The sequence below is a fragment of the Pristiophorus japonicus genome, chromosome 11, assembly GCF_044704955.1.
Source record: "Pristiophorus japonicus isolate sPriJap1 chromosome 11, sPriJap1.hap1, whole genome shotgun sequence".
In the NCBI taxonomy this organism is placed as follows: Eukaryota; Metazoa; Chordata; class Chondrichthyes; family Pristiophoridae; genus Pristiophorus; species Pristiophorus japonicus.
This window is the reverse complement of record NC_091987.1, coordinates 198,506,540-198,518,749: the sequence shown is the minus strand read 5'-3', so window position 1 is coordinate 198,518,749 and position 12,210 is coordinate 198,506,540. Positions and strand designations below refer to the sequence as shown.

Sequence of the window (12,210 nt, the reverse complement as noted above, 5' to 3'; positions counted from 1 at the left end):
AGTTAAACAGTACTCGATCTAACAGTTATTGCATACACAACACACCTGGAAGGAGTGTTTGGGGCCCTGGACAGTGGGAAGGAAGGAGGTAAAAGGGCAGGTGTTGCATTTCCTGCGCTTGCATGCTAGGCGTAGTGAGAAGGGGAGGCTGTGTTGAGGGGAATGGCCCCTTTGGAATGCTGAAAGGGGAGGGGTAGATGTGTTTGGTGGTGGCATTACACTGGAGGTGGTGGAAATGGCGGAAATGGCGGATCTATTGATCATGGAGCCTGGGGACATGGAAGGTGAGGACAAGGGAAACCCTATCGTGGTTCTGGGAGGGAGGGGAAGCAGTGAGAGCAGATATGCTTGGGTGACACCAGTAGCGTGTGCGAGTTGGCTGGTTAATGTCTTCCGGAGGAATCTTCACATGAAAAAAATGGACGGGTGGAGGCGAGATGAAGAAGTAACAGTTTGTAAAAATCTAAAGCCCGATCCCCAACCCGTCCACTTTCACCTTTTACTCAGGCGGGACAGGGAACGGGCAGCCAACCCGCTACCAGGAGGCGGATTAGCATTTTAAATATTATATGAGGTTTAACTACCAGGTGTGGAGGAACTTGAAATCACCACTGATGGGGTTTTAATGGTTCACAGAATGATCTAAACAGCTTCCTTTGTCTAAAGCTAGAGTGGTATGCATGACACATTATTCTCCAAATTGCTTCATCTGACTTTATTACTTATCCTCCCTTGTTGTAGGAATCCAGCCCTTCTTTGATGAAACAGTCACGATTCCTGGAACGTAACAGATCTTCTTGGTTTTGTTTGACAAATTTGCTTCTTCTGCCAAAAAGATATTACATATTGTTCAGCCTTATTCTTGGAAATGGCTTAACCCTCCAGGGCCTATACCACCTCATTCACTCTCATTGCAGATAGAAGTGACTCAGCTTGTATGCATGCTAGGGTCCTCATAGCTACAGTATAATGGTCCCAAGTTTCCACATGATTTGCTCCTGATTTTTAGGAGCAACTGGTGTAGAATGGAGTATCTTAGAAATCGTAATTCTCGTCATTTAGTTTGCTCCAGTTCTAGTCAGTTAGAACAGTTTCACTTTGGAACAGAATTTTTTTTTCAAAAGGGGGCGTGTCCGGCCACTTACGCCTGTTTTCAAAGTTTCGTCAGTGAAAACTTACTCCAAACTAACTTAGAATGGAGTAAGTGAAGATTTTTGTACGCTCGAAAAAACCTTGTCTACACTTTAGAAAATCAGGCGTAGGTTACAAATCAGGCGTAGGGAATGGTGGGGGGGGGGGGGCGGGGTTTAAAGGGAAGTTTACAAACATTAAACACTTCAGTTTTACAAATAAAGAGCCATCATCAATAATTAATGATAAATACATCAATAAATCAACCAATAAATCAATCAAAAATAATTAATAAGAAATAATTTTTTTTTTAAATCAATAAATAAAACATTTTCTACTTACCGACTGCAGCACCGGGAGCCCTCCAACAGCGTGCTGGGATGCCGCCCCCCCCCCAGTGTGTCTCTGTCAGTGTCTCTATCTCTCTGTCTGTCTGTGTCTCTCATTCTCTGTCTGTCAGTGTCTGTGTTTCTGACAGCGAGGGGAGGGGGAGGAAGGGGGTAAAGGGAGAGAGGAGGGGGAGCAGAGGGAGGGAAGGGGGAGGAATGGGGAGGGATGGGGAGAAGGGGGAGGGGGGGAGAAGGGGGGAGGGGGGAGAAGGGGAGGGGGAGAAGGGGATGGGGGGGAAAAGGGGATAAAGGGGAGAAGGGGAGAAAGGAGATGGGGGAAAGGAGATGGGGGAAAGGAGATGGGGGAAGAGATGGGGGTGGGGAGGAGATGGGGGGAGGAGATGAGGGGGAAGGAGATGGGGGGGAAGGAGATTGGGGGGGGGAGCGGGAGTCGGGTCGGGTCCAGTCGGGGGGGGGGGCGCGGGAGCGGGAGTCGGGTCGGGTCCAGTCAGTGTGGGGGGGGGGAGCGGGAGCAGGAGTCGGGTCCGGTCCGGAGGCGGGAAGCGGGAGTCGAGTCGGGTCGGGAGGAAGCAGGAGCTGGCCATGGGAGGCGCCTTATTCACGCAGCCCCAGTGAGGCCATTGGGCCAGGGCTAGGGGCTGCGTGCTTCGGGCCCCTCCCACACAGTTTCGGGCGCCTGGAGCTACTGCACTTGCGCGCCCCACTGTAGCGCGCATGTGCAGAGGTCCCGGCACTGTTTTTGGCGCAGGGACCTGGCTCCGCCCCCTACAGCTCCTGCTGCGCTGCGCCGAGGGCCAGAGGACGTGCTGGGAGGTGGGGAATACGGAGGTTTTTTTAGGCGCACTTTGTGGCGTGAAAAACGGGCGTCCAGGTCGGGACTGCGCCGTTCTAGGCGCGGCTCGAAACTTGGGCCCAATGTGTTTATTTACCTAAGGGTTTGTTCACAACTTTTATAATTTATTCCCTTCTCCACACAATTCCTTAACTGCTTTGTGCTTTTATTCTTCTGTTTTCAGAGATTTTTTTAAAAATTAGTTTGTATTTAATTGTTCTGAACTTGCCAAATAAAATCTCGTTTCTTTACCCTTTTCTATAAGTTTGTCCTTTTATGGCTTGAAATGAACTTGACTCATCCTTGCCAATATTTTTCATATGCATGGTTTTTATCAGGACCCACCCACAATAAGAAGGAGGACCATATAAGGAGTGTCTGAAGGACTGAGTAAAGATAGCACTGCGGAACAACAGCAAAACACAGAGAGTTCGACATTGTTGGGCAAGTCATCGAGATGCCGAATTCACAGAGCAAATCTTATCTGGCGTGGTCCATCTTTAATTTGCTGTGTTGCTGTTTTCCCCTTGGAATAGCGGCAGTGATTTACTCCTGTCAGGTTAGTATCCATGGGGGTCTGACTTTTCAGAATTTGAGAAAGTTATTATGAAAAGAAGATGGAAATTTATACAGGACGTATTATTCTGCATATGTCACATTTAAACAAACAAAAAAATAAGCCTATGTGCATTTACTGTTATTTATTATAGTATGTTATTTTCTAAATTAATCAAAGTACAAAACAAAGTTAATAGTTCTTGTCCAACTATTGCATCAGTTTCCTCTTATTGTATTTGGGCATCTTTAAATCTTTTAAATTATCAGGTCTTGTTTACTCAATCGTTACATGTTGTATCCTGTAAAATGCATCTCCAGCAACATAATCAAAACCTCGTCTATAAATGCAACTGGAACAAAAGCATGTTGAATATAAATCACTGTTCGATGCAATGTCTCAAATCAGCTTGTCATAAAATGTATTGCTATAACATTTTAACAGTGTTCAGGCCATTGAGATTACGTTATAGAATCTAACTGGAAGCCTTGTTATAACAAATCTTGTTCTTGCAAACTTTCTGTTGTAACAAACTATCTGTCCAGCAGGAAATTTGTTAAGGAAAAGAATTCAAAGTTCTTCGACAGCTACATTTCTAACGCATAAAGTGGATGGATTAATTATTTAATGTTTTTAATAAATGTTAACTACTGCTTGCAGGCTAAAAATGCCATTGAACTGGGAAACACTGAAAAAGCCAGGAGCACATCCTCCACTGCCAAAAAATTGAACATAGCGGCAACAGTACTTGGAATCATTCTATTAATTGTACTCATTGTTATTGTTGTTGTACAAAAGCAACATTAAAATGCTTTGCAGATTGGCCAAGGAAACCATTTTTATTTGGAAAAATGTCTAGTAGAATAACAATCAATTCATTTCTTAACACCATCAAATAACTTTGTGCTGTGTAATGTATTGAACTGCAAACTTCTGATTTTTAAAATTTGACTGTTGTTTGTTGTCATTCTGTACTTGCATAAAATGCATCTGCATCTGTTAAATTGTCAATCCACCTGGCTACATAATGTTAATATGACTTCAAAACGTTTACTATTATATCATTATATGTAGCCACTATTGGCAATGAGTTAACATGTCCGTTAAAATGTTACACAGAGGAATATCATTTGAATGTCGCTTACTCGTATCAAATTTTGTAGTCGAGTATCCCGCATTTGGGGACATCGCCGGCATCAGCACACCCGAAGTGCAATGGGCTAGCCTCGTCCTGGAAAACCACCTTCTTGATCATGGTTACTCCCCTGCCAAGCTTACTCTCATCATCACCTATAATAGATTTAATTGATATGGGTACAGAATATTCAGTGTATCGTACAAGTTACTTGATGTAAACATATACAGAATGATTATAATAAATACTTGATTTGTATTTGATGTGGCTGGGACCAATTTGATTCCTTTCTCTTGCTCAGACTATCAATTAATATTATGTACCTGAATTCTTGAGATTTCTGTCAACAATGTCACACAGCCCTGACTAGTTCAAACCCGCCCCCCAAAGTATGTGAGCACTTTACAAGTAACTTGATAACTTACAGATAACTTGATTCGTATAGAATTTGAAAATCATAATCACCTGATCATTTTATTGGCATTTTCATTTATTATTTAATTGGATTTTTGAAGCTTCAGAGAGGAATTGTTAATTCTGACTGTCCAGATTATCTAGATGCTAATTTTAATTCTAATATTAAAGGCCGATTTTAACCAACTGTTTCCCCCCACCCCAACTCAATGAGAACAGTCCAGGCAGAGACGTTAAGTCATATCTGTGGATCCACCATGCACCCTTCCCACCCACCGCCCTCCCTCCCCCCGCCCTCCCCCAACCCGCCCCCGCCCTTGCCTCCCAATATTTTAATTGACCTATTTGTGTCAGATGCCTGCCTCATGCAAGCGGGATCTTAATTAAAAGGTTATTGTCGGGAGTCCGATGACATCTGCCCCCACTGCAAATTAACTCAAACTTGCGAAAGCTCCGCCAAGTCTCGACACGTTAACAAAACCTAGCGGGATTGGTGGCTGAGAGCACCTGAAACACTGTGAAAAGAGACTCTCAGCTCTAGCTCACTGGATCATGGGACGCTTTTACAGTCTGGCTGGGCAGGAGTGTTTCCAGCTTCCAGACATGATTTGGTCAGGTCTCTCTTATTGTGGGAGCTGTTTCTTTCTTCTGGCTGGAGGAAGAGCTGGAGAAGCAGCAGCAGCTTTAGGTGAGGGGAGCAGCTGCACGCAGGAGGCCATATCCAGCACACGGAGTCTACAGGCCAAGAGTACCCGAGAGGTACCGCATGTAACTGAGGAACCGCGCAGCAGGAGGCTGCGCCTCTCTGCACAGGCGGACGTAGACCTCTGCAACCTGCTGCAGTAAGGCCTGCTGGAATGGGGGAAGAGGATGGCATGCCATGCCAGTGGCCCTCAAAGTCACCGCAACCCTGAGCAGGGTCGGATTACGGGCCTGATGGGCCTGGGGCAAACTGATCCAAATGGGCCGATAGTTATGGTTGCTCCTGTTCATTACATTCTGTATACAATTCTGATTCTGAGTATGAAAATATCGACCAGTATATTCAACAATGAAAGCATATATTCTGTATCAAGTAGGTGTGGTTCTGGTAACATTGCAATACTAGATTCCTATACATACATACAAATAGTAAATATTGTGGGCCCGAAATTCAGTACCGCTGGAAAGCTGGTGCTCCTCCCACCTTTTTGTGGCCATTAGTGCCGACATTTTTTCGTGGCTGGGCCACCCCATATTCAGCTCCAAAAGTGAACAAATGGGTTCCAGCGCTAATGAACCCTTCCAAAGTGGATTTTTCAGCGGTGTGACTGTTTTAATTTGAACGTTATCACCACTGAGAGATTCAGCATGCAGGTAAGGGTTTCTGATGAGCCAGCTGCTCCCTGGCCTTTTCAAAAGGCCGGGATTTGCAGCAAGGCCCTGAGGGGGGAAGGAGGTTGGAAGGATGGCTGGTGTAAGAGGTGCAAGGAGAGCCAAGAGGTTCACTGATATGGAGCTGGAGACACTGATGGTTGGTGTGAAGGACAGAAGAAGAATACTGTTTCCCGACGTGGGGAGACCTGGCAGACCGCCAGTACATAATGCATGGAGGGAGATTGCAGGGGGAGGTGTCAGGTACCTCCATATATGTGAGGACGCACCCTCCCAGGGTGCTGGCCAGTCTGCACCAGGCCCTTCCAGGGTGGTGATGGGTCGACGCCTCCTAGCTCTGGGGCGACAGGGATCCTCCTCCTCCTCCTGCGCCTCCTCTTCCTCCTCCTCAGGTGGTACTGCTGGCTCGACCTCCAGCGGCTGTCCCCTCATGATGGCCAGGTTGTGCAGCATGCAGCAGACCGCGATGATTATGGAGACCCGTTGAGGAAAGTAATGGAAGGTGCCACCAGAGCGGTCCAGGCAGCGGAATCTCTGCCGAAGGATGCCTATGCATGGCTCGATGATGCACCTGGTGGCACAATGGGCGTCATTGTATGCATGCTCTGGCACTGTCCTGGGGTTCCGCAGAGAAGTGAGCAGCCAAGTGGACAGGGGATATTCCTCCCCAAGCAGCTGACCGCATTCCTGATTCGGGCCGGTGAAGACGGCGAGTACGCTGGTCTGGTGCAGAATGATCGAATCATGGCTGCTGCCTCCCTTGCCCGCTGCCTGTCTGCATGGTGCTGAGAGCGACGCCTTCTCCTGCGTGCCACCCTGCTTCTGACCAGGTGTCGCTCTCCCAACACTCCTCCCACCCTCAGGGTGAATCCTGCCAAGCAGGTCTCTGCAACCCACAGGACTCCACTAAAGAGTCAGACCTGAAAGTTGTACAAAAATACAGGGGTATGTGCAAACCTCTGAGCAGCACTCAGCAGGTTTAATGGAGCCAAAACAATTAATAAAACTGTATCAAAAGATAAATACTGCAGATGCTGGAAAATGAAATAAAAACACGAATAAAACTATTTACCTACCAAAGGGCCCCAGTGATGTCGCGTTCGAGCACCGCATTGAAAACCTCACGGGAGCACTGCCGGGAAAAGTCCTGCCATTTCCTCAGTGAATTTCACTGTCCTGGTGGCTTTCCAGCGGCCCGCATGCTGCTTCCCCCTCCGCTGGAAACTCACCTTTATAGCGGCTTCACTGCGCCGTTTTGTGGAAGTGAACACCGCTCAAATCCTCCCCGAGCTGAATATGGCTCGGGGAGGGAAAAGTACCCGACCTCAACAGCCGATCGATTTTTTCGATTGACCGCCCAAATTCCGTGGTAGCCGTCCCTTTGGGGACGGTGAATTTCAGTCCCCTTGTCTCAGCAAAAATAGGTATGTACACGTTAGGCCAATAAACAATATATTCCTTCGTCTTGTTGTACCTCTCTAATTGTCTATTCTATTCAGCCTCTTTGGGAGGCCTTATTTTTTTTCCTACATTTGTTTGCTGGGCCTATGTTCTTTGGTGGGCTTGGGGCTGCAGCCCTATCTGCCCCATGGTTAATCTGCCCCTGGCCCTGAGTTTATACGTCACTGGATCCTTTCAGTCTGCAACAGGGGCTATCAGATGTTTCTCCTAGTCTACAGTCCACAATGGCAGAAAGCAGGGGCTGACGCCCTCTTTGACAGGGTCACTGCTTCCACTGACCTCGACAGTCACCAAGACAGAGCTCCTGGCTTCGTGGCAATTGCTGGATTCCCTGGCTGAGAGTGTGGAGGAGTCTTCATCCAAGCTCTGTGGCATCATCTCACATGGCATCACTACCCTGGAGAGTGTGGCAACCTCCTGAGATGCTCGAGCTGGTCCCTCACAGCAGGAGTGCATGCTAGGACCATTTGTAGCTGTGGTGGAAGCTCAGGCAGCTGCCGTAGGGGGGCGATTTAACTTGAGGTGCACAACGGATGGTCAATGAACAGAGTGCGCCCACTGCCCGCCTGTAGTTAACGTTATGAGGTCTGAGCCAGTTTTAGGCCTGGACCTCAGATACATGCAGCCTATGATCTGTGGCCACTCCAAGGCAGCTCATTGGTTCTGGGCAGGTGGGAAATTGACCAGCTCCCATGTTGACTCGGCCAACAGTTGAAGCCGAAGGTAGGAGTGATCCTCAAAAAGAAAAGTTAACGAGTCACTTTGACTATTTACTGAGAGGTTGCCAGTGGTGCTGTTAAGGACTGCTTAGGTTAGGTCATTCAACATTTAGTACAAATGGGCAGAATGTGTGCCATGCACGTTCTATGCATTTGAACCTCAAGAATGCAATCAGGATAAGATGTATCACGCAGGACCCTGATTTGCACAAGTCGCCTCTTGTCTGAAACACGTGGACGTTCCAATGACCAATCTCAGAACCCTACCCAAAATGACGGGTGACAGAGGGTTTACTGATACCTGAAGCCATTCTTAGTCCATTACTGGCCCCATTTACACAAGGTGTGAGCCCTTAAAATAGGCCTGCGCCTCTCAGTTAGAGAATTTCATCTGAAATACATGAGCAAATCTCTTTAATTTGAATAACTTCATGAACCCAACAAAAAGTGGAGAACATCAAAAGATCCATTGCTTTAGGACTGTCAATTGTAATGTAAGCAGAATTATTAATTTGACATACATAGATTCTCTTACTACTGCTCTATGGTTAGATTACAATATGGTGAACATCTCCCTTCCCCATGGACACTTCTGTGTCTTCAGCCAAGGAATTCTGATACCTTCAAACAAACCCCCAGCTTACCCTAGCTCACAATAACCTAAAATGCTTAATTCAATTCAGACCTACATCAAATGGCCAAGTGGCTGTAAGGCAGATGAAGTCACTGTGCAGTCAGTTTAGATTTAAGAATGCGACTGGAATCCACGTTAGATCTGGATGACTTGTGGGCACACAATGAAACATCCACAACTTCATTAGAGACGAAGCTTCAATGTCCTTGAAACTTTTTTTTGCATCATTATTGAAGGACAGACCATCAAGTCAACCATGCCCACAAGTCATCCATTTATTGAATTGTTATCTTGATGATATATTTACCACAACAAATAAATTGTTTAGTCAAACACAATGCAAGATCTTGAGAATTCATAATTGAACCACTTTTTTTTTAGCATAGGTAAAATCTAAAAGACAACACTCCTGTATTCGTCACAAATGAGATGGAGATTCTCAAGAAGAGAGAATCTGAGGCTAGAATACGTTTAATAGCTCAAAATGCTGATTTTCAAACATGAAAAATGTTAATATAACTATGAAACATCCACAACTTCTTTAGAAACAAAGCTTCAATGCCTTTTGAAATTGTTTTTTTTCCATCAGTACCAAAGGACAGACTTTCAAGTCAACCAGGCCCACATTGACCATCAGTTGTTACCTAGGGACTGGGAGACTAACTAAACTGTGCCCACAAGTCATCCATTTATAACTTGAACAGATCACTTGCTAATCGATATGACTGCACCTTCAGGATTTAAATTCTGGTAATCACATTTATTGAATTGTTACTATGATGATATATCTATCACAACAAATAAATTGTTTAGTCAAACACAATATAAGTTCTTGGGCTCTCATAATTGAACTAAGAATTTAAGTAGTACTTTTTAAATGTCTGCTGCATTATGATTATATAAACAGCTGAATCTAACCATTAATTTACTTGTATCAGTAATAAGAATGGCAAGTAGCCTCAATTTTGATTTTTTTGAGTACAGCATAATTATTGCCACAAAGGTAATTAAATTATTCTTTGGGAATCACTAGCTCTTTGGATCATGTTTATTGTGCCCATTTGAACTTTACCACCAGAAGCATGTTTTAATATCTTCATCAAATAATGCCACTCAAATAGACACATGGGGCGGGACATCTGTTCAACATTTCATCCACAAGATAGCATCTCTCACAATGCAGTACTCCCTCAACACTACACTGAAGTATCAGCCTAGCTCACATACTTTGGCCAACAACCTTTTGATTCAGAGGCAAGAATACTACCACTGAGTCACTTGACAAGCTGAAGAAAGGTACCACATGAAGAGTACTGGTACAGCAGAAAATCAAATGTTTCCACACACCCAAACCATGAACTCATCTGATAGCTGTTGTTTGATCAGCCAGCCTACTGATAAGTGGGACACATATCCATTGGAATATCAATGGCATAGAAATTGTTTGGTGCCCTGCCCGTATTACAGGCATTAAATGTGCAGCAAAGCATCCAATATGGTGGGCGGTGTGCGCAGGCATATTCCGTGCTGTAAGTGCACCACCCACCATATTGGTAAAGGTAGGGCCTTGCCTGAAACTAGCATTAGTCCCTTTAAATGTGCAAGGAAGGGCCTAACGCTCTGAATGCAGCTGGCGCCAGGTCGGTTACTTTTGGGAAAACCTGGTCCAACTAATAGTGCTTAAAGGCTCCACTGTAGTGCCAAAGACCACTGCCGGCCACTGCTCGGTCCTCTCCCAAACATCCCTCCCAATAGCCCCAACCCTTCTTAATCACTTCACCGCTTTATTTGTTTATTCACAACTTTCCATTCAGATCCATCCGCAGTAATAAGGAAACAAACAGTATAATGATAGATTGGGGAATCAGTTGCCCAAAATTAGCTTGGAAAAATAGATCTGCTTAGTGCATTACAAAGACTGTAAACTCCAGATTCAGCATCACTAAGAAGAATGTCTAAAGATGCAAAACTTACAGAAAGCCTGACTGTACCAATATAAACCCAACTAGGCTGGTCCATCTTTAATTAGCTCTGCTGCTGTTTCCCACTAGTTTTAGCAGCAGTGATTTACTCCTGTGTGAGTAGCTCCCTATTTACATTAATTTTCTAAACTTCAAGATGTTGTGAAAAAAAGACTTTCATTTAAACTGAATGCATCCTTCGTACTTTTAATTAAGTGTGGATAGCTTGATTATTAATGAACAAATCTTTTTATTTAATTGCACTTTCAAAAACAAATGAAGTAAATAATATTTTGAACACATGCTGCCTTTGAGGGCAATGCTTAAAGAATATTTGATAAGGAATGTGAATGCAACTAGAACATTTCAATTTATCCCAGGGAACGAATGGTTTCCTTGGACAGTAGATGCAACAAAATAGCAACATGTTCTACATAAACACGTTTATGATTTCACTGTACTGATCATACAGAGTAAATCTCTCTCTTCCTATTGGTAAAATGATAAGGAGGTGATCCATGCGATTATTAATATGGAACCATAGTTTGTTGTTTGAGAACTTCTCATGATGGGTATGTTCTATAAAAGCATGGCGTTACTTAATGTCAGCTTAGCCGGATTGTGGTTTAAGGCCACTATTCTAAATGGCAACATCCAGGTAGCTACTATGAATGGCCAATAATGCTGGCCTTGCTAGTGACGCCCATATCTCAAGATTGAATAATCAAATCTTTTGGTCTAAGGGCCTTGTAAATGTTACCCCAACTGATTATTTAACATCATGGGTAGGCGGTTTTACTTTATAGTACTTTCAGTTTTTACTTACATTTGAATCCAGTCAAAACTTCATTATCTAAATTTGCTTTTGTTCATTCAGTTTAGATTGTTTAGATTGTTGGCCGTACAACATTTTTGAAAATCAGCCAAGTGGAGTATTCAGCCATCGCCTTTGAGTGGCTGAGTGAAACAAATCATGTAGTTGCAGACAGGGATTCAAAATGAGGCACCTCAGAGCAATAGTTTTAGAATTGATTGAATAAGTGCATGTGGCTGGCGAGAAAATAATAATAATAACTTTTATTTATATAGCGCCATCAACATAGTAAAACGTCCCAAGGCATTTCACAACAGTGTTACAGACAAACAGATAAATTTGACACCGAGCCACAGGAGAAATTAAGGCAGATGATCAAAAGCTTGTTTAAAGAGGTAGGTTTTAACGAGCGTCTTAAAGGAGGAAAGAGGTAGAGAGGCGTAGAGGTTTAGGGAGAGAGTTCCAGAAATTAGGGCCCAGGCAACTGAAGGCACGTCTACTGATGGTTGAGCAGTTATAATGAGGGATATTCAAGAGGCCAGAATTTGAGGAGCGCAGACATCTTGGGGGATTGTGAGGCTGAAAAATGCTAGAGATAGGGAGGGGCAAGTCCATGGAGTGATTTGTAAACAAGGATGAGAATTTTGAAATCAAGGTATTGTTTAACTGGGAGACAATGTAGGTCAGAAAGCCCAGGGGTGATGGGTGATCTTGACTTGGTGCGAGTTAGTACATGGGCTGCTGAGTTTTGGATGACTTCAAGTTTACATAGTGTGGAATGTGGAAGGCCGGCCAGGAGTGAGTTGGAGTAGTCAAGTCTAGAGGTAAC

At 44.4% G+C, this 12,210-nt stretch overlaps 1 long non-coding RNA gene and 1 other non-coding gene across 2 annotated transcripts; one reads left to right on the top strand and one right to left on the bottom strand.

Annotated features, from left to right (window-relative positions):
* Positions 1-2,725: 2,725 nt before the first annotated feature.
* Positions 2,726-4,267, top strand: LOC139275908 (uncharacterized). The gene is made up of 2 exons (XR_011595790.1): positions 2,726-2,872; positions 3,530-4,267. It is a non-coding gene; the product is annotated as an uncharacterized lncRNA (long non-coding RNA).
* LOC139276629 (U1 spliceosomal RNA) lies at positions 3,987-4,145 on the bottom strand. Its single transcript, XR_011595965.1, has one exon. It is a non-coding gene; the product is annotated as a U1 spliceosomal RNA (small nuclear RNA).
* Positions 4,268-12,210: the final 7,943 nt, after the last annotated feature.